We start from the raw sequence: 17,666 nt of genomic DNA on the forward strand, positions 1-17,666 counted from the left end.
CCAGAAGCCGGTATGGAAATTGAGCACAGTAAGCCTACCTCACCAACCTACAACTGTCATTCAGCCTCAAGGATCCTGAGGGGTAAGAGGAAAACCCTGGGACACTGTTTCCTGAGCGGTATAAGGAGAATCCTGAGAACCCTGAAGACCTGAGACAAAGTTCTTCATTCAGCTGACATGTACACGTGTGACTGAAGAGTCCCTATAATGTGCAGGTGATGCCTAGCAAGGGTTTATTTGTTATTAATTACTTACTGTATAGACCAGTGATGGCGAACCTATGACACACGTGTCAGAGGTGACACGCGAACTCATTTTTTTGGTTGATTTTTCTTTGTTAAATGGCATTTAAATATATAAAATAAATATCAAAAATATAAGTCTTTGTTTTACTGTGGTTGCAAACATCAAAAAATTTCTATATGTGACATGGCACCAGAGTTAAGTTAGGGTTTTTCAAAATGCTGACACGCCGAGCTCAAAAGGTCCGCCATCACTGGTATAGACAGACAACCAGATAGCTTGGTTATATACAACCAGAGTACCTTATTGAGGCAAAAAGACCTTTTACAAGGTACTTGTTAGGTGTTTGGAAGTACATAAAAATGCAATGACCATAGGCCATATTTGTAGGCCACACACAGAATAAACTCAGAAGACCTGACAATCCTATCTTTGAAATCTTTCTCAATTTTCACCACTTCTCATTATTTCCACTGCTAAAATCCTGGCCCAAATTATCATCCCCTACCACCTGCACTACTGTCACAGCCTTCTAAACTGGTTTCTCTGCTTCCACTCTTGCCTCTACATATTCCAGTCATTCTCTAAACAGCATAACCAGAGTAATACAAAAATTGGGGCAAAAATAGGTTTATAATTGTTTGTACAGAAAATAACACGATAATGAATAAATAATATAAGAATAAACTCCGTGTTTTGTGTATTCACAACTGTAAACCTACTTTTTATCCCACTCTGTAAATTATAGCAAATTGCTCTCCTGTTTCAGATGTTCTAATAATTACCCACCCCATTTGGACAAAATCTAAACTCCTTACTTAATATAGCTCCAGAAATTTGCCTACACATCCCTTACTTCATCTTGCACTGCTCTCCCGCGGGCCTTTTTTAATTTCCTCCAACAGCCTCTCCTTCTCCCTTGACCAAGGTACCAGCTCATTGTTCTCTATCCCATTATTCAGTTTAATGTCTAGTATAGCACTTATCCGTACCTGAAATTATTTTGATAGTTTACACAGTTACTGTATTTATCCCTACAATGTACACTCCTTGAAGGCTATTAACCATTTGTATGCCATAAGCATCTATAGATGCAAGCGGTGGATCTTTTTTAATTACATTCAAAATATCATGGCAATTAACTGGTTAAAGGGAAACGGACTTTGGCCCAAGGTATCTATCTATACCAGACAGATATTATATTAGAGATCTTATGAAAATTTTTGGTTATATTCCTAAAGTTAGTATTTTCTTCATCTCACCTCCTATGACCCCCAACTTCTGTTGGGTGGGAATCATCTGTAAAGATTAGTAGGGCAACAAAGCTGCCTAGAGCTACAGAATGGACAGTGGTTCATGTAAACTAACCCAATTTTCCTTTCCTACTATACTCTTAGCATCTTTATTTTTTGTGTATGTGTGTGTGTGTGGGGGGGGCTGTACATATTTTATACTACCCCCTCCCCCAGAGCTCAGAGCACCAATTATTTCCTTTTAAAACAAACCTTTCTAAACAAGTAATGCCACTACTTCTTACAGACCAGCTTTGTCCACAGGCTAGATGGGACAACTCCATGTGTCACATGCTTTCTAACCCCTCATCAAAATTTTTTTTTTTTAATATATTTTATTGATTCTTTACAGAGAAGAAGGGAGAGGGACAGAAAGTCAGAAACATCGATGAGAGAGATCGATCAGTTGCCTCCTGCATGCCCCCCAGTGGGGACGCGCCTGCAACCAAGGCACACGCCCCCAACCGGAATCGAACCCGGGACCCTTGAGTCCGCAGGCCGACGCTCTATCCACTGAGCCAAACCGGTTCGGCACCCCTCATTAAATTTGGTTGGGACAGTAACTTAAGCAGGATAGGCCAATCATATCTCACCTGGAAATTTGCAATTGAAGTGCTAAGACATTGTCAATTAGCTGAAAACTCTGGGTTTTAAAGGTCCTAGAGATTTGATGGCTGAAGCCACTGTTTTGGGGTACCCATGCTAAGCAACATGACAGGAGAAAATGGGGTTGAGAAAACAGAGGAGGGAGGGAGGGAGAGAGAATGTTTAGTTTCCACGATGGCTGACTGCACTAATAAAACTAGAGTGAATTGATGTGTTCTTTGTTTATTTTTACTATAAATAACCTTTTTACTTATATACTTTAAGTGGATATTTATTCCTTAAAACCAATCAACTTCTATGACATGCAAAAATATACATCTTCACTGATAGTCTGTCTCCTTCAGTTTTTCTTTAAGCTCTTGCTTTCATAATACTATACCTCCTTCCATCTTTTGGTCTCTCCTTTCATTTCACCTATAGCCAAAAGAACTTCATCATATGTAATGGATACTTAACATAATTTTTTAGCTGTCCAGATCATATAATAAAGAATGGGTATCTACAACATAAAAACTATAAATAAATGAGACAAGTATTTTTATGCTGCATATAACATAAAGCCGAAAACAAGAGTGCTCAAACAAGATACAAGTTAAATTTCTCTCTTATGCAAAAGAAGTTGAGGGCTGGAGCTGGGGTTCCACAAAATGCTCAGACACCCAGGTGTTCTGGCTTACTGAACTACCTTGATGGTCCTCATGGCAGTTCAGTGAGCCAGATGGTCTAAGATGGTTCAGTCTGGGGAGTGGGGGAGGGAACACCCAGCGTCCTAAGAGGTCTGGGAAGCAGAGTTTGAAACAGAAGGGGCACAGGGAGTGCTGAGAAAAGTGAACTTAGCAAAGATCTGAAGAAGGTAGGGAGGGAGCTTTGTACATACTTTATTAGGGGAAAGCAAAGGTCCTGAGGCAGGAGCACAGCTGGTTTGTTGGAGGAAGAACAAGGATACCATTTGTGACTGAGACAAAATAAGCACAGAGGAGAGTAGTAGTAGATGAGGTCAGATGGGTAAAGAGGGGGAGGTTAGATTATGGGGCACCTTGTAAGTAAGTATAAAGCCTCTGAGCTGAGAACTTAATTTAACATGTCCCTCTAGGGCAGTGGTTCTCAATCTTCCTAATGCCGTGACCCTTTAATACAGTTCCTCATGCTGTGGTGACCTCCAACCATAAAATTATTTTCGTTGCTACTTCATAACTATAAATTTGCTACTGTTATGAGTCGTAATGTAAATATCTGATATGCAGGATGTATTTTCTTTTTCTTTTTTTAAAAATATATTTTATTGATTTTTTTACAGAGAGAAAGGGAGAGAGATAGAGAGCTAGAAACATCGATGAGAGAGAAACATCGATCAGCTGCCTCCCGCACACCCCCCACCGGGGATGTGCCCACAACCCAGGTACATGTCCTTGACCGGAATCGAACCTGGGACCCTTCAGTCCGCAGGCCGACGCTCTATCCACTGAGCCAAACCGGTTTCGGCAGGATGTATTTTCATTGTTACAAATTGAACATAATTAAAGCATAGTGACTGATCACAAAAACAATATGTAATTATATATGTGTTTTCTGATGGTCTTAGGCGACCCCTGTGAAAGGGTCGTTCGACCCCCAAAGGGGTCGCGCCCCACAAGTTGAGAAACGCTGCTTTAGGGGCTGTGTTGAGAACAGGCTCTAGGAGAGCAAGGACAGAAGCAGGGAAAGAGGCTACAGAAATAATCTAGGTGAGATATAATGGTTGTTTGCACACCATTTATAATTGGGAGTTTGTACCTTTGACCATCTCCACCCATTTGGCACAGTTCCACTCCCACTCCCACCCACCCCCGCCTCTGGAAACCACCAGTCTGTTCTCTGTATCTATGAGTTTCTTTGTTTTTCTTAGATTCCACACATAAGTGAGTAGATATGGTGGAATGTGACCAATTCTAGATACATTCTGAAGGTAGAACCAACTGGGTTTGTGGATAGACTGATTGTAGGGTGAAAGAGAAAGAAGAGAGTCAGGGATAATGCCAAGGTTTTTGGCCTGGACTACTGGAAGAATGGAGCTGCTATTTACTGAGATGGGACAGGCTGTGGGAAGAGCAGGTATTGGATAGGAAAATCAGGAGTTCAGTTTAGAGATGTCTATTAGTTTTCCAAATGGAGATGTCAAGTAGACACTTTGATATCAGAGTATGAGATTGAGAGGAGAGGTCTAACTTGGAGATAAAATTAGAAGTCACTGGTGTGAAATTGTTGATGTATAGATGGTATTTAAAGTCATGTGACTAGATAAAATGCCAAGGAAACAGGATTAATAAGGAAAAATAGAAATTTGAGGAGTAAGCAGCACTCTAACTTTGGAGGCCAGAAAGGTGATGAGGACGTAGCAAAAACACTATATAACAGCGGTTCTCAACCTATGGGTCCCGACCCCTTTGGGGGTCGAACGACCCTTTCACAGGGGTCGCCTAAGACCATCGGAAAACACATATTTAATTACATATTGTTTTTGTGACCAATCACTATGCTTTAATTATGTTCAATTTGTAACAATGAAATTGGGGGTCACCACAACATGAGGAACTGTATTAAAGGGTTGTGGCGTTAGGAAGGTTGAGAACCACTGCTATATAAGCACCTCCATAAGGTAGGAGGAAACCCAGAGAATGCAGTGCTCTGGAAGCTAAGTGAAGAAAGCTTTGCAAAGAAAGAAGAATAATCAACTGTGCAAATGCTGCTGAAAGATCAAATAAAAGAAAGACTGAGAACTGACTGAATGGATTTAGGAATGTGGAGGTCTTCAGTGGGCGCCTCAAGAGAGAGTTTGGTCCTGTATTATTGTATCTCTAATATCTAGTACTGTGCCTGTCACATAGTGATAACTTAATAAATATTTGCTGATTGAACTGGGGTCACTAGTCACTGAACGAGGAAAGTCTTATTTCAAGAAGCTTACCAGCTGATACAGTGAAATGTGAGGATTCTTTATTTTATTGTTGACAGTATTACAGATGTCTCCCATTTCCTCCCTTTTTGCCCTCTTCCACCCAACCTCCACCCCATCCCAGGTCTTCCCCATGCTATTTAGTCTGTGCCTATGGGTTACGCATATATGTTCTTTGGTTAACCGCTTCCTAATCAAACTCCCCCCCGCCCCCCCCTCCCCCCCTCCCCCCCGGCCCCCAGGTCTGTTATTCTGTTGCCTGTTTCCAAACTGCTGGCCCTACTTTGTTTGTAAGTTTATTTTGTTCTTTAGATTCCAGTTATAAGTGAGATCATGTGAATTTGTCTTTTTCTAACTGGCTTAGCTTGCTTAGCATAATAAATATAAAGAACTGCCTTTACTCTCCCACTATGCCTGAAAACACATTAGTTTTGAAAATTATGTCTTACACACCTTGAATAGATATTCCCAAATTTGAGAGGAATTGCAATAGAATTTGACAAACACATGCCCTACAAGAAAATACACTTTTAATTCTGGATGGATACAATCTCTACAATTACCTCTTACATCTGGGGCCCTGTGACTTTGTACTCAGAGGTACAATAAAGATCCCAGTCCTCTAGTCTAATCTAATAAAAGAGAAACATGCAAACTGACTGCACCTCTGCTACGCTCAAGCTATGCCCACAAGCCAATCAGAGTGACGATATGCAAATTAACCCAACAAAGATAGTGGCCAGCAGCCACGGAACTGGAGCAAGCAGGAGGCTTGGTTGCCCCGGCGATGGAGGAAGCCCAACTTCCTGCCTGCCCTGGCTGGCTGTGGCCTCTGCTCAAGGCAACAAAGTTTCAATTATAGAAGATAAATAAATCCCAGATACCTGCTTCCAGCCAGCCTCCAATGGGAGCTTGGGTGGCTGGGGGCCGTGGCCAGCCTGCAAACAGCCATCAGCCCCTCACCCAGGCTGGCCAGGCACCCCAGCAGGAACCCCTCCCTTGAAGGGGGTGTGGCCAGCCTGAAAAAGGCCCTCAGCCCCTCACCCAGGCTGGCCAGGCACCCAAGTGGGAACTCCACCCAGATCCGGGACACCCTTCAGGGCAAACCATCCGGTCCCCACCCATGCACCAAGCCTCTATTCTATATAATAAAAGGGTAATATGCAAATTGACCCTAACAGCAGAACGACTGGGAATGACTGGTTACTATGACACACACTGACCACCAGAGGGCAGACACTCAATGCAGGAGCTGCCCCCTGGTGGTCAGTGCGCTCCCACAGGGGGATCTCTGCTCAGCCACAAGCCAGGCTGATGGCTGCCAGTACAGCGGAGGTGGAGGCCTCTCCTGCCTCGTCAGCAGCTCTAAGGATGTCCGACTGCAGCTTAGGCCTGCTCCCCACTGACAAGTGGACATCCCCTGAGGGCTCCCGGGCTGCCAGAGGGATGTCTGACTGCCAGCTTAGGCCCAATTCCCTGGGGAGCGGGCCTAAGCCAGCACGTGGACATCCCCCGAGGGGTCCCAGACTGCGAGAGGGCACAGGCCAGGCTGAGGGACCCCCCACCCCGAGTGCACAAATTTTTGTGCACCGAGCCTCTAGTTATGTCATAAGTCACTATGCAGTAAAATGGAAGACTTTTGGTGGTTGCTGAAGGGCACTAACTTATAAGTGCTTTGTACAAATAAAAGCTATCTGTGGCAAGCCAATAATTATCACAAATATTTGCTTAGTGATTTATACCTTTCAAAGTGATTACACATATACCGTCTCTAATCTCACAACTTTGTGAGGCAAGTATTTTTATCACTTTCACTTAATAAAAGAGAACACTCAGAGTCTGAAACATGCATAAAAACACACATTTCTTTCAACAAATGGTATTGAGAAAACTGAATAGCCACATGCAAAAGAATGGAGTTAGACCCTTACCTAACATACAAAAATTAACTAAAGATGGATCAAAGAGCTAAATGTAAGAATTAAAAGTGTTAACTCTTACAAGAAGAAAACAGTGGTAAACTGACATGACCGTGGATTTGGCAATGATTCTTAGATATGCACTAAAAATATAAACAACAACAACAACAAAACCATAAATTAGACTATCAGAATTAAAAGCTTCGTGCTAAGGATACTATCAAGAAAGTGAAAAAGCAGCCTATAGTATGGGAGACAATATTTCCAAATCATATATCTGATAATGAGGGCCTAGTATTTAGAATATACTAGTATAAAGAACTGTTACAACTACTCGACAACCAAAAGACAAGCAGACCAAATGGGCAAAAGACCTGAGTAGACATTTCTCCAAAGATATACAAATGGCCAACAAGCACATGAAAAGATGCTCAACATCATCAGTCATTAGCAAAATGTAAATCAAATTCACAATGGGTATTACTTCATACTCACTAGGATGGCTATAACCCAAAACAAACAAACAAACAAACAAACAAACAAACAAACAGAACCAGAAAATAGCAAGTGTTGATGAGGACGTAGGGAAACTGGAACTTTTCAATAGTTCTAGTGGAAATGTAAAATGGTGCAGCTGCTGTGGAAAAGTTCGGTGGTTCCTCAAAAAGTTAAACATAGAATTACTATTATGACCCAGCAATTTCCACTCCTAGATATATACACAAAATAAATGAAGCAGGTATTTGAGCAAAAACTTGTACAGATATGCTTGTAGAACCACTATTTACAACTGCCAAAAGGTGTAAACATCCCCAACTTATTAGTGGATAAAACATATGTGGTCTATCCATACAGTGGAATTATTATTCAAAGAAAGGAACACATGCTACAACATGAATGAACCTTGCAAATATTATGTTAAATGAAAGAAGCCAGACACAAAAAGTTACATATTGTGTGATTCTGTTTATATGAAATGTCCAGAATAGGCAAATCCATAGAGACAGAAAGTAGATTATTGTTTTCCAGTGAATGGGGGAGAGAAATGGGGAGTGACTGTTTATGGATACAGGGTTTCCTTGTGGGGTGATAAAAATGTTCTGGATTTAGATAGTGGTGATGGTTGCACAACACTGTGAATGTATTGAGAGTTACTGAATTATACACTTTGTAATGATTAATTTATGCTATATGAATTTTTAAAAATATATTTTTATTGATTTCAGAGAGGAAGGGAGAGAGATAGAAACTTCACTAATGAGAGAGAAGTCTTGATTGGCTGCCTCTTGCATGCCCCCTACTGGGGATTGAGCCCGCAACCCTGGTATGTACCCTTAACCAGAATCAAACTCATGACCCTTCAGTCCGCAGGTCGATGTTCTATCCACTGAGCCAAACCAGCTAGGGCTATGTTATGTGAATTTTAACTCAATAAAAGTAAATAACTCATACAGCTCACACTTGACAAATCCAAGGCCTTGCATCCAAGAACTGACTGCAAGTCCACACCCCACTCAATTATCATGTCTCCTCTACAAATATAAGAAGCTCTGGACCACTTTTCCCTCCATCTACCACCATCCAAAGTACCTAAGTATTTTGTGGTGGTGGTATTCCTACAATTGTCTAAGCACAAGAGTTTCTAAACAAAATATTTTCTTTCTCATCTTAGACTCCCAGTACAAACCTTTATAAACCAAGGTTTGCTATTCATGTCACAAAGTCATCTGTCATACAGAAGTTAACCACCAACCACCGAACTGAAGAGCCAAAGGTAGCTATGAAGGCTAATCCCTCACAAGATGATACTCCTATTTGCGAAAAGACTATAACAGTGGGGCTTATGCCCTCAACTAGTAAACACCATTCTTCACTAATAATCATTGGCATTGTGCGACCCCATGGTTTTTTGTTCTTCTGGTAGATCACAGCTCTTAGAAACATGAAGTGCAGCCCAGCCAGCATGGCTCAGTGGTTGAGCGTCTACCTATGAACCAGGAAGTCACTGTTCAATTCCTGGTCAGGGTGCATGCCAAGTTGTGGGCTAGATCCCCAGTGTGGGGTGTACGGGAGGCAGCAGATCAATGATCCTCTATCATCACTATCATCATTGATGTTTCTCTCTCTTTCTGCCTCTCTCTTCCTCTCTGAAAGGATATATATATATATATATATATATATATATATATATATATATATTTGAAATATAAAGTGCAAAACTGACCTTTAAGTCCTTCTTTGCCAGGTTAAGGTTGCCAAGGGGGCAGAAATGCATAAGAGACAGATAGGTAGTGGCCATCTGCAATGACAACCCACTCTAGAGAGTTTAACACAAGGTCTTCAAGGTAACTGCATTCACACAACCTTTTGGAAACCAGTTTGTTCACTGTTCTCTTCACCTTCTCTCTGAGCCCAACGAGGTCCTATTCCTCCAACTTCTCTCTATACCCTTTAATCACCGTCAATTAAAACGTTTCAAAGTATGAGAAATTTTGCATGCAACTGGAAAACCAAGTTACAATATCAAGTTATTTGGGAAAAATACAGCTGCGAAAAACACTCCTGGAAATGTGACAGCGAGATACATATTCTCCGACATAGCCAAGTATTCCATTTTCAACATGCCAACAATCTGGTCTTTGTTCATCAGTTCAATGAGAGGATGATGTCAGGGTCACTGGAGCCCAGATCACTGCTGGCCTTTAGGAGCATTATGGCTTTCCAGATAAGAAAGAGACTAAGGGCCTAATTTCTAACAGCTGAGTCTCAAGAGTTCTGGCAAAATATCTCCTTAGTGAAAATACACAAAATCTCCAAAACAAATACAAGCAAGACCCCTCTGAAATGAGAGACAGAGGTAATCACGCACCACTGAGTTACCTTCCTAAAAAGCTAGAAGTGTTTGGGTAACCAACACACTCTGAGCACCTATCACAGAGACATATAAGACACCCGTCCTCTCACTACTCCTCTTTTCAGATAAACGTCTCAAAAGATTTTCCCAACATTTTCCATTTCCATTTCCTTACTTCTTACCCATCTCAATTTGTTTTCTGCCTCTTCCCATCTAAAATGGTTCCTGCTGAGGTCAAAGACTTCATCTTGCTAAATCCAACAGATCATTTTCAGTCTTCAAGCATGTCACGAGCGGACCATGAGTTTGACATGCTTGGTCTACATCTTTACTTAACTCCTATCTTTTTTGGAATACTCTTTTCTTGCCTTTTATGACACATCTTTAAATATGTGGGGTTTTTTTTTAATTGATTTCAGAGAGAGGACGGGAGAGGGAGAGAGAGATAAAAACATCAATAATGAGGAAGAATCATCGATGGGCCACCTCCTGCACACCCCCTACCAGGGATCAAGCCCAAAACCCAGACATGTGCCTTGACTGGGAATCAACCTGTGACCTTCTGGTTCATGGGTCGATGCCCAACCACTGAGCAACACCGGCCAGGTTTATGACACATCTTAAACTGGAATTAGATTCTAAACTTTAGATCTAAAGTAAACACCTAAGAAAAAAAAATGAAGTATAGCTTACTCTTGAAAATCCTTTAAATGGCTCATGAAGTAAAGCATGCCTGTTTTTGTGTGTGCATAACATCACATAGTAAATGAACAGCATATATATATACATATATATACAAAACAAATAGTAATTATAGATGCAAACTAAAACTTCATCCTTTCTCACCTAATTAAAAACACCTTTAAGTGTAGTGGGTTAAGTTTGCATGTCTTAATTGCAAGCAAGGGACCGTTCCATTCCATTGTACCTCTCTGGCCACTTATCCCTTTCCTGGGTCTGCTACACTCCTTTGAAATCCTGAGCCCTCTTCTCTTCTTAATCTCTATCAATGGTTCTCAATTTCCAGTGCTCAGTGGAATTGCCTGACGAGCCTTAAAAAATCCAAGGCTATAATTTGGACCAAGTAAACAGAAATACTATTTTTTAATCATTCAGTGTTTCCAATGTGCAGCCAAGATGAGAATCACTGTTCTACACTCTTTTCCTAGAGCAGGGACCACACACTTAAATGCCTTCAGGGTCTGAGAATTAAATGAGCAAAGCAGGCCAAGCATAAGTTTTAGGAGTGGTGGGCTCTTTCCTGAACTAGAAAGCAACTGGAATCAGCTGTGACTTAGCTCCAATCAATTGTTGCCAGATGGGAAAGCTGGCTCAGTAGAGCCACATCTTCTCATTTATAAAGAAAAATCCCAAATCTGGATTTTCATGGGAAATCTTCAGATTTTAAATTACTGGCAAAGAGTGTCGGCCCATGCACCAAAGGGTCTCAGGTTCCATTCCTAGTCAAGGGCATGTGCCTGGTTTGCTAGTTTGATTCCTGGTCCCAGTTGGGACGCATTGGGGAGCCAATCAATTGATGTCTGTCAGTCTCTCTCTCCTTCCCTCCCTCCCTTCCATTCTCCCTAAAAAAAAACCCCAAAACACAAAACAAACAAAAATATGGAAAATAATATCCTCAGGTGAGTATTAACAAAAAAACAACAAAATATTGGCAACTAACTCAAAATTAAACAACAAAAACCATTGTATTGGAAAAACAAAATACATCTGTAAGCCTGATTTAGCTGTGGGCTACAGGTTTGCAACCCATTGCCCTTGGTAATTCCATTCACACCTTTCAATTTACACCTAAAAAACTTGTGTCCCCAGTTCAGTCCACTCCTCTGGGCTATCGATCTGAATTATCAAATGCTTATATGACATTTCCACTTGAGGGGCTCACCAGTCCCAAAGTGAAATCTGATTTAAACCCACCTTAACACTACTTATCCTTCCAGTGTTCTTTGTCTCAGGCAACAACTCCTCCACCATTCTCCTGGTTGGGCAAGCCTGACTCAGGGAGTCATCCTCACACTTTATTTCTTCCTCCCATGGCTTGTGCCATATCAGTAATCAAATCCTATTAATTATGCCTAAATATATCTCCTGTATTCATCTACTTCTCTCCATCTCCTCTGCTATCATCATAATCCCAGCTACCATCTTTTCTCTCCTACTTTTCCACAGTGTATTTGTTAGCTCAGGCTGCTATAACAAAATACCATAGATTGGGTGGTTTATACAACATAAATTTATAGAATTTCCAGATCAACGTTCAGCAGGGTCAGTTTCTAGTGAGGACTCTCTTCTTGGCCTCTCACTGTGTACTCACACGGCCTTTTCTCCTTACTCTTCTTATAAAGCCACCAATTTTATCAGGTTAGGGTCTCAGTCTGATGACCTCATTTAATCTTAATTACCTCTTAAAGACTATCTTCAAATATAGTCCATCGGGGATTAGGGCTTCAAAATATTAATTTTGGGGGAACACAATTTATTCTATAGCACACAATTTAATTAGGGTCAGTTGTCTCCCACATTCACTCATTTCCTTCTAAACCAGCAGTGGGCAAACTACGGCCCGCGCCGGATCCGCCCGTTTGAAATGAATAAAACTATTGAAAAAAAAGACCGTACCCTTTTATGTAATGATGTTTACTTTGAATTTATATTACTTCACACAAACACTCCATCCATGCTTTTGTTCCGGCCCTCCGGTCCAGTTTAAGAACCCATTGTGGCCCTCGAGTCAAAAAGTTTGCCCACCCCTGTTCTAAACCCTTTTCTCCAATTTGACCAGAGTGATCTTTTACAAACACAAATATTTACAACTGTGTGTGTGTGTATACATTTGACTCAACAATTCCACTTCTAGGAATATATCTTACAAATATATTCACACACATAAACTGGTATAAGCATAGTACTGTTTGTTATGGTAAATTATTGGAAACAATTTAAATGTCCATCAAAGAGTGGTTAAATAACCTGTGGTATATCCATGCAATGGAATATTACAGTCATTCAAAAGAATAAGGAAACTATATATTGAAATGGAAAGATTTCTAAGACATTGTTCAGAGAACAGAATAATGTTAGTATGCTACCATTTTGGTAAACAACAGGAGGAAAGAAGAATATGCATTTGCTTGAATGCCATTTGTTTAGATATATGCCTCCTAAATATATATCCTATGTCCATCTTCTTACCCTCTCCTCTGCTACCACCTGAGTCCCAGCTGTTTGTTACAATAAGTTACTGGAAACTAGTAGCAGTGGTTACCGCTTTGGAAGGTGTGGGGAAAATGGCAATTAGGGAAGGAGTAGTCCCACGGCAGACATTCTGATTGGAGAATGGCCCAGCGCTAGTTTAAGTTCTGCTTGTGGTTCTAATGAGCAGACTGAACTGAGAACTGTGCTTGAGGTAGCCTTCACTTACTTTCCCCAGCTTCATTTTATATCATCCTGCTCCTATCACTCTCTATGCTCCAGCCACACTGGCCTCGGAATTCCCAGAAAGGTCCCGTTGATTCTGTGGGAATGTGGTCCCTCTAAGCTTCACCTTATAGCTTCTATTTATCCTTCAGAGTACAACTCATCTTAAAGTTTGTTTCCGAAGAAAAATTTCCTAGTTTCCAAACTAGGTCAGGACCCCTGTTTTATGTACTCAACGCACTCTGTACTTCTCCCAGAATTTATCACAGTTCTAATGAGGTAACTATCATTAGACATGCATGCATCTCTCACTCTTTAGATTGCAATGTCCAGGAGAGCAAAGACCACATTAGTGTTTTTTTTTGTTTTTGTTTTTTTTTTTACCTAAATAGTGTCTGGCTGGCAAAAAAGGCCCTTCCTCAGGCATCTGTTAAATACATGAGTAAGACTGCTCCTGCCCTCAAGCTTAGCATAGTAGATAAAATCAACACATAAGCAAATGAGGACAATGTAGTGTCACTGGTGTTAAGGTTGCAGTCTGTTTAGAACAGTGGTTCTCTGGTGGACATAATCTGGGCTTTCCCAGGGGACTACTGGCAATGTTTGGAGGCATTTTTAACTGTCACAACTAGGGGGGTGAGAGGCAATACTGGTTTCCATTAAGTAGACGTCAGGAATGCTTCTAAACATCCTATAATGCACAGGATAACCCCCCACAACAAAGAACTATTGGTCCCAGGAAAAAAACCCTTTCATTTAGAGAGAGAATGATAATGCCCAAAAGGGCTATCAATTCTACTCTAGGTGGTGGAGTTTATTTTTAGGAGGGAGGGAAAGACATATGCCAAGAAATTTCAGAGGGAAAATATACATAATATTATCTGCATATTGAAAGGTGGTGGGGGCCATGTCCCTGGAGATTGTTTGCCAGGGAAAATGAGGAGCCTCTGAAGAGTTCAAAAGCAGCGTATAGCTTGAACAGGTGCCTCTTTAGTACCCCACACTCCCAAATTACTCATCAACTTTGTTCCCTTGTTGAAACAAAAGTTTCATTCTCTTAGGGCAGCTGGTTTCAGCTAAACATTAAGGCCATATTAATTCATCCCAGGATAAAAGTCTGATAGCCCCTGCACCCTCCAGAATGTTAACCTGCATTTAAAAAATATGCAAATACTTATGAATACTCGGGTTGTTAATGGATAAAGCTATTTTTGAACCCAACAACCAGGTTAGTCCTGGTAAAATTTTCTGTTTTTAAAAGACGGAACTTTTGTTTCCCTTCCCCTCGCTTTCTGAGCTCCCAGATTTATTAAAAAGATCCAAGTTTTCCCCCCACAAGCATCTCATGTTATAAGTTAATTCTCTGCCAGAGAGGATAGGAGAGTCATCTGGATACGATAAATGTGAATGAACTGTACGTATAAATTAGGAAGGGTCTACAGGTTTTTAAAAGGCTTTCACTGACAGTCCTGGATACTACCGAAAGGAAGGAAAAAGAGATTCTTTTAATGGCATCGTCAAGAAAGAAATGAGTTTTACTACAACACAAGCCTGCTGCCTGCTGTGCTGGATGCACATGCTTCTGACCTAGTATGGCAATTCTCAGGGTCTCAGCACTGGGTGCTCTGTTTACAAGAAACTGAGGACTGAAACTAATGAAGAACAAAGAAAAAAAATGCCTGGCACCAAAGGTTGAGGGGGGAAAGGGGGGCTGGTTTGTACAGGAATGATTTGGGGAGGAACACTTCCTCGGTTTCGGACGGCATCACAAATCACGTTTTTGCTTACGTGTTAAGAATTTTTATTTCGTGCTTGTCAGGCCGTTTCCTAATAAGAAAATACCTTATAATTTACAAACAGCCATTTAGGCTCCCTTACATTTGCCGACCACTAAAGCGGGATAACGTTTCCTTAAGCTCTTCCAGAGTCGGAGGCTTGGGAACAGTAATGTGAGCAGAACCGAGTTCAGATGCAACATCATCGGCGAGCGCGGCCAGCTGGTTTCCATCGAGCGGTCCCCGCGGAGCAAGCCCCTCGGAGGCGGCGGCCGGGACGGCGAGGGAGGGAGGGAGGGAGGGAGACCCACCGGCGCGGCCCGCGGGCGGCGGCAGGGCTGGGCTGGGCCGGGGTCCGGCCGGCCTCCGGTTACCTTTGTCTCAGGTGCTCCCGCTCCCAGCCGGACCGGGGCTCCCGCCCGAGGCCCCGAGTGGTGACACATCCTTCTTTGGCCAAGTCGGGCCGAGGCTGGGCAGGGGGCGGGGAAGGAAAAGAAAGCCTCGGCGCCGAACGACATGACTCTCAGTCTTTCCAAAACGTTGGCCCGGGTTTCTCTGCCCAGCTTTCCGGTGAACGAGTTCCCGAGGGCTGCGCGGGCGGACTGGCCTAGGAGCCCGGCAAGTGGGAGGGAACAGGCCGCCCGCCGCCTTCCCTCCTCGGTGGGCGCCCCGGGGGTCAGCGGGTCCCACGCCTCCCGGGACCGAGCTGGGCGTGCAGAGGCGCCCGCCCCGCCTCGCCTCGCCTCGCACCCCGACCTCCACAGCTCCGCCCGCCGCGCCAGGGCAGCGCGACCGCACCGACCCCTCCGGCCAGGCCGGTCCCCGCCCCTCGGCTCCGGCCCCGCCCGCCCGGCCTCCGCGTACCGCCCCCCCGGCCTCGCCACTACCCTCCGGCAGGGCCGGGGCGCTAGGGCTGCAGGCCGCGCGGCGGGCGTCCCCGCGCCTACCTCAGTGCCCGCGGCTCCCCCGGTGGCTGCTGCCTCCGCTCGCGGACGGCGCGGGAGGTGAAGCTGCGAGCGCGGCGCGTGAGGAGCTGAGGCCCGAGCGCGCCCCGCCCAGCCGCCCGCCGGCCCCTCCGTCCCCCTCGTCCCACCCTCGGCCGCGGGCTCAGCGCCGCGCCCCGCCCCGCCCGCCTGGCCCCGCCCCGCCCAGCGGACCCCAGCCAGGAAGGGGGCCGCCAGGGGCGCTGCGAGGGCCGCAGCCGCCGCTGCGGGTGCAGTCCCCTGTTGAGTGGCTCCGCGGAGACGGCTGTTAGGAGTATTTGCTATTATTTGGAGATGCGAGTCTCTCGCATTTGCTGTTATTCTGATCGTTATTATCATTATTGTTATCGTCATTGGTTGTTTGGCCCTCCTCCGGCAGACTAGATGGTTCCTTTGAGGCCGGAGGCAACGGGAAGGGTAGCCCTGCCGCTGACTGAGTGGGTATTCCAGGGGGGTCACTCCGACCCTCACAGTGGCCCGCACTTGCGCCACTTTTCTTTGTGAAGCAGTGAACCAGTTGGAAGAGATACTTATTTTTAACTGTTATATTGTTCGATATAACACAAATACAGAAAGCCATATAAAACCAATGCACAACTTAATCAATTATTGAGACATACCCCCTTCCCAATCAATGAACACCGAGTAAAATGGTCTGATTGAAAAAACAAAACAAACAAACAAAAAAAAACCCTCCTCAAAAGCCAGGAAGACACAGCCTGGGAAGGGCCTCCTAAAATTGTCCTCCTGCCTAACCGGTTTGGCTCAGTGGATAGAGCTTCGCCTGCGGACTGAAAGGTCCCAGGTTCAATTCCGGTCAAGGGCATGTACTTTGGTTGCGGGCACATCCCCAGTAGGGGGTGTGCAGGAGGCAGCTGATCAATGTTTCTAACTCTCTATCCCTGTCACTTTCTCTCTGTAAAGAAAAATCAATAAAATATATTACAAAAAATAAAATTGCCCTCCTCCTAATGGTCACAGGAACTCAAAGACCACCTGTCCACAATTATGTGCTCTTCAAGAACACATCGGTAAAATGGAAATTTTCCCAGAATTAGGAACCTCCAATTAAGAATTTGTAAAATTCTCAATTAAAAAGATAAATAATCTATATAATCCTATATAATAAAAGGGTAATATGCAAATCCACCAAATGGCTGAATGACCTGTAGGCCGGGGATGGGGCCCACAAGCAGGCGGAGCCAGGCCAGCCAAGGCACATGCCAGCAGGTGGAGGGAGGGGAATGATGATGGGGGCAGCAGAGGGGCAATGGAGGTGGCAGGGCTGGGCCAGCCAGCCAGACTTCGGTTGTCAGACATACCCCGAGGGCTCCCCAGACTGCCAGACATTGCAGGCCAGGCTGAGGGGACCCCCCCCTCCCCCCCGTGCATGAATTTCATGTACCCAGCCTCTAGTAAATATATATATATTTACTATATGTATATATATGTATATATATATGTAAATAACTTAATAAGTTAATCAATCATGATACTGAACAGCATGAGTAAGGAGCACCTAGTGGTGGGGGATGGGAGAAGAGCCAAGAAGTAGATGGCCTGTGAAGATTGGTTCTGGGCACCTGGACTATCTTCACTGTGTCACTAGCACCTAGTACAAAGTAGG

At 43.6% G+C, this 17,666-nt stretch overlaps 1 protein-coding gene across 8 annotated transcripts in view; it reads right to left on the reverse strand.

The window, feature by feature from the left end:
- Positions 1-16,134, reverse strand: part of PPP2R3A (protein phosphatase 2 regulatory subunit B''alpha) — a 156,754-nt gene extending 140,620 nt beyond the window's left edge. For 3 of the 8 annotated variants that reach the window (XM_036332510.1, XM_036332507.1, XM_036332509.1), the window contains exon 1: positions 15,160-15,896. The gene's annotated coding sequence lies outside the window, so the exon portion shown is untranslated. Of the gene's footprint in view, positions 1-15,159; positions 15,897-16,003 lie in introns of those variants that run through there. The other 5 variants (XM_036332506.1, XM_036332503.1, XM_036332505.1 and 2 more) reach the window with 3 other exon arrangements.
- Positions 16,135-17,666: the final 1,532 nt, after the last annotated feature.

The sequence above is a fragment of the Myotis myotis genome, unplaced genomic scaffold, assembly GCF_014108235.1.
Source record: "Myotis myotis isolate mMyoMyo1 unplaced genomic scaffold, mMyoMyo1.p scaffold_m19_p_13, whole genome shotgun sequence".
In the NCBI taxonomy this organism is placed as follows: Eukaryota; Metazoa; Chordata; class Mammalia; order Chiroptera; family Vespertilionidae; genus Myotis; species Myotis myotis.